The following is a 5,819-nucleotide window of genomic DNA, read 5'->3' as shown; positions in this document are numbered from 1 at the left end:
GACCCCCTATGAGCAAGCACTTTGGCGACAGTGGGAAGGAAAAACTCCCTTTTAACAGGAAGAAACCTCCAGCAGAACCAGGCTCAGGGAGGGGCGGCCTTCTGCTGCGACCAGTTGGGGTGAGAGAAGAAAGGGTAAATGCAGTGGCCTGGGTTTGAGTCGTACCTGAGGCCCCTCTCTGTGTCCTACAGCATTTTCCCAAAATGAGCTTTGGAAGCCAGACTTTCTTAAAAGTAGAATAGATATTAGCCTAATAAACATAACAACTCTGACTCAACCCTCAAGTAAAAGTTTTGTAAGTGTACAGAATAATCATTTTAGCGTGTATCTGTCCTTACCTGTGCAGCTGAGTGTGTCTGTGGCTGTGCAGAGGAAACACCACAGACCGTCCTCGTCTGTGTCTGACCTTATCCAGCTGAAGGAAAGCTTCTCAGTAAAAACTCCCCTCTCTTAATTTAAAAGAGGAAATAAAAGACGAGAAGGTGGGGCGAAGCAGGAAGAAGACATAGAGAAGGCAGCTCGCCCGGCTTTGAGACTTGTCTTAGGGTTTAGAGTGACAGGTGGATCATGTGCTGAGCTGTGCTTTGTGGTTGGCGGATCAGTTGTGATGTCACCTGCTGGCTGCACTTCAAATAAGCCATGGATGCTGATAATCTCTCAGTTGTTCTCTCGGGAGATCCAATCACTGGTTACTCTGCAACTCAGTCATCATGAAAAAGAACCAGGTCCAACTCTTCTCCGCCCGTACCTTGATACACATATTCCCATCTGATATTAAAACACAGAGTAAATTTTGTAGCACAATAGGAAGGTTTTAGGGATACTTGTTGAGGCATAAGGTTCTTGTGGTTGATAGAGTAGCTGGACAACTTGATGGAAGATTGGTTATGCATACTGCACATCATTCCCTTGCTCTTTCCCCCCAAATATCCTGTCTAATTCTGGACATATCAACAATTAATACATTAAAAAAACAATGGTTTGTAGTCATAATAGTGGGTAGCAAAATACTCTTGGATCCCCAGAGAATGAATCCCAATGACTTTGATTAGATGATTTGAGTTTTGAGCAAAGTGTCCCGGCCATCGGGATGGATATCAGTAACTTTACCTTATCGTCACCACCAGATAAAAATGTCATTCAAAAAGACACAACAACCTAATTTAACCTTATAAAATTGAGAAACGGAGCAGGTGTGCTGGTCCTCTGTCAAGGATGGGAGCTCAAAGGTTAAACCTTTACACGGCAGAGATCAGGTCACTGAAACCAATCCTATTAGGCCAACACACACAGACACATGCATACTGTACATAAACAGCTTGAAGTGAGCATCTGAAAAAGATTACACTCAAAAATAATGATTTTTTTTTTAAATAAGAAGACTACATAAATATTCAATGATTTCTAAATTACAAGTGAATGTCACCCACCACTCAACTTGCAATTTCTGGTTATGAAAGAATAACCTTTACAAAGGAAAACAGGCTAGTTTAAATCTTGTGTGTGTGCGTGTTAATGTATAAACACTGCCACTTACATTTTCCCACCCACTCACTGGTTTTTGTTTTCTGTTGTTATGTTGGGCTCCACAGACTTCCTCTCAGGGTTGTTGATGTGGATGACCGTCCGGCTGGGGGACGTAGCGAGACAACGCTAATCCTCCAGTTAAATTAGCTGAACTACATCTGCCCTGCAAAGGATTAACCTGAGAAACACAGAGAGGTTAACCCTCTGTGTTTACACCAGGTGTTTCTCTCCAGCTCAGTGTACGTTCACATCACAAACCAAAATAAATCATTTGCGTTTTAGTGCTCCAAATTATCCTTATCTATTTTATACAGTCGGGTTTAGTGTATTCAGAATCCCTCGTCCTCCTTTTAAGCCAACATCCTAGGTGATCGAGCATTTGCAGTCGTAGCGCCTAAGCTGTGGAATAATTTACCCCTACACATCAGACAGGCTCATACTGTCAATCTTTTTAAATCCTATCTTAAAACGCATTTTTATTTACTGGCTTTTAATACAGCATGAGAGTTATTTGTTAATTCATATTTGGTGTTTGCTTTTAATACTCTAAGTTGTTTTATTATGTATGTTGTATTCTTGTACAGCACTTTGGTCAATGCTCCTGTTGTAATTAAATGTGCTATATAAATAATTAAACCATTAAACTATCCTTCTAAATCACTTTTCTTCATGAGCGGAAGCTTTGAGCAGCAGGTGGGTGGGGCTTCTGCATTTCCAGCATGAGGCTGAGGACCATATTAGAAATATGAGCTCTCTCTGACATCACAAGGAGCAGTGTTGGTCAAGTTACTTGAAAAAAGTAATCAGTAACTAATTACTGATTACTTCCACAAAAAAGTAATCCCATTACTTTACTGATTACTTCTTTTCAAAAGTAATTAATTACTTAGTTACTTAGTTACTTTTAAAAAACACAATTTACAACCTGAAGAGGTGATAAAGTGATAGATCTTTCAGCCCAATTCTACTTTTTCTGCATAATCCATCATACAAAATGTAATCAAATGGAAAAGTCTGTTTTTAAAACTTGTTTTATCAGTTTTAATCTTTTAACTTTATGCATCAAGCAAAAATTTTATTATATGCACCATTCTCTGAGTTGAATAAATTAGTTTAACATTTAAACCTATTTTCTGCACATTCCAGCACATAAAATAAAATATTTTTTGTGTTTACACTCACTCTTTCAAATAGATGCAAGTAAAACAGCAGGAAATAAATAAAGTCAAAGACTCAGCGGTCCTGTTGCTCTATTTTCACCTGTAAAGCAGGACTGCGGTAGGCGGAGGTTTGCCCTGGTGCAGGTGTGCCACGGTCAGTTGAAGAATCCGTGAGTTTCTCTGTGAGTTTCCCATTACATCGTTGTGCACTCGGTACTTGCTTGGAAGTTTAGGGGGTTTTTTTCGCTGTAAAAAGAAGTTTTCTTCCCACGCACGATGGACGCTAATGTTTTTGTCACTTTTTATGGAATCAAACTCAAAGTAAGGTCAGTACTTCCACGCTTTAAACGCTGCACGCTCATACTCTCTCCCACAATCGTCCACTGTTGATCTGCACACAGCTGTTGTCACTAACGGCGCACTCGCTTACGTCACTGTCGTGAGACATTCTCGCAAAAAAATCACGGTTTTAGTGACGCAGTAACGCAGCGTTCCTATGGGAAAGTAACTGTAATCTAATTACCGTTTTTGCAATAGTAATCCCTTACTTTACTCGTTACTTGAAAAAAGTAATCAGATTACAGTAACGCACGCGTTACTGCCCATCTCTGACAAGGAGCCAAGAGAAGAAAAAAAGTGATTAGAGTGAGTTTTTAGAGCAGTCTGAAACCTGAGATTTTAGCTCACTTGCATATATAGTATTGGTAAATACCATTTTGAAATGTTTCTATAATGGTTATTAGAAATAATAATATATGCAAGCTATGTAATCAAAATATATTTAATGCTAAAGTATAAATATTGTTCTTATTTATGAATTTCAAATTTACTTTTCAAAAATTTGTTTTTTTAAAACTTATTTTATTTGTTTATTTTATGAAGATGCAAAATTGCAGATATTTACCTACATTCCTGAACAGAACTAAAGATGTGAGCCTTCTACAACATACTTCAGTGGATAAGAATATGTATTTACAGCAATTGGCCTCAAGATGTCAGTGTAACCACTCTGTAAAACAGTTGCCTCAGCGCAGATCAAGGTGCTGATGAAGCTGTGGGGCATTTGTTAGCTGATAAGCAGCATGTGGAGTCAAGCCGACAGTAACAATAAATCAAAAGGAAGATTGTAAGTCTAAGGAGTTTTAGCTCTGTGTCAAACTGAGCAAAGTGACAGGACGAAATTACAAAAGCAAACTCTTCAAATGTCATCAGATTCATCCAATAACAGATTAAATACATGAGCGTTTGAGAGAAGTCTGCTAACAGGAGGGATTGCATCTGAAATTTGACACTCAATTATATCAAAACTCTGCTCAGTCAGCTGGTTAGGAGCTCATCTCCTTTTTCCCACCAATAATTTCTGTGAACCTGTTGTGTGCTTCTATTAATGCAACAATGGTAATATTCCTACTTATAAAAGTAAAATTGTACATTCCTAAATTTGACTTATGCTGCTCTGAAATGGGTCATTTTGAAATGGGTAATTAAATCAAAATGACAAACAAACAAACAAACAAACAAACAAAAACCCAACAAGCCCTTTATCTCATTACCTGGTTTCTCTACAAGTGCACATGGTTTGTGTATCAAGTCCTGTTTTATTGTATAAAACACTAAATGCTTCACACTATACAAAACAAAAATAAAGGAAAACAGAAAAGCCTTTTCATTCAGCTGAACTCACCACAAATAGAAACTTAGGTTTCCCGAACTCACAGACTTTATTTCAATCTTAGAAGTCTACAGAGTCATCTTAAAATTCAGAACAGGCTAATCTGTAACATTATGAACAACTGAAGAGAATTCTTCATTCTTGAATTCCACTCTATGTGACGTAATTATCCATTACTGTCTACAATAAAAAGAAAAAATAAAGAAAACCTAAGACAACCTCAACTCTAAAGTTCTGTGCTGAAATCTCCAGGTTACACATCAGTAAGTTCCCACCATGAACACACACCATTTATGCATCTTGTCAGTCAGATCTCAGCAGCAGATCAAGTAGAAGCGGATTGCTGCTTTCCGCCACTTCAAACACTGACCAGACAGAGGTTGCTAAGCAACTGTTGTGCAGTATTTTGTGATTCAGTTGTCTTTACACAACAAAGAGATGCTGTATCGCTGCTCCTGAATGTGACCTTATCACCGAGCCACCCACCATCAAGAACAGGACCTTCCAGCAAAAGATGGTATGAGACATCAGTTCAGCATGTTTAGCACTTTTAGTTGCCTCAGACTAAACATGTTTAACATGTTTAAAATCAGACATTATCTTGGAAGATAATGCAATTATACTGCAGATTAAAGTCTAATTCTGTAATACATACACTACATTAATAAAGGGCTTACTGGTTATGCACAAACATGTGGGAACAGTGCAAGCAACTTGCACTCTTTCTGGCAAGCTTCAATATGAACAAATAAGTTAGGCCCTGCCCACCTCTAAACTTGACGCTCATTAGTGTGATGTTAGAAAATTACATTTTATTAACTACATCTTGCTCCTGTTACACTGCTGTTCTAGTCACAGACATACAAAAATAAAAACCTTCAAAATACTCAAAGTTTTCCTTACAGTAGGTGTCACCATGGGAACATTTTTCCTAGAAACAAGTTGAAGTGGAAATATTGTTATTTTAACATCGATCCAGGCTGAAAATGGTGGCATCTACTTCATGAATGTGCTGGAAATCTTATCTATCAAGAAAAAGCTTCTTTTTATTTTGCCGCTATACATACATATAACTATTCAACTACTTCATGCAATCAATCATTCCCACTGCTGCAACTTAGTGGATTTGTAGACATGGTCTACAAGGGAAATTAAGGTGTCGCGGTAAATACAACAAAATAAAATGATATGACCAAGACAAAACTGTGGTATTTTGTAAATATAATAATAAACCAGTGATTCTTGGGATAAGGGACAAAACATGTCCGCCAGATAAAACCCAATTTTGGGGTTAAAAATATGCATACAAGTGTTAACCAACTGACTAAAAGAACCACCAAGGCAATGTTTATACAACAAAACTATGATTTTGCATTTTTTATACATATATATTCGCTTTAAATGGTACAATACACAGTGTTGGGGAGTAACGGAATACATGTACCGCCGTTACGTATTTA

Source organism: Pundamilia nyererei, unplaced genomic scaffold (genome assembly GCF_000239375.1).
Source record: "Pundamilia nyererei isolate P.nyererei 1_Seehausen unplaced genomic scaffold, PunNye1.0 scaffold00334, whole genome shotgun sequence".
Classification (NCBI taxonomy): Eukaryota; Metazoa; Chordata; class Actinopteri; order Cichliformes; family Cichlidae; genus Pundamilia; species Pundamilia nyererei.
The sequence above is the reverse complement of the archived record's forward strand: the minus strand, read 5'-3'. Positions refer to the sequence as shown.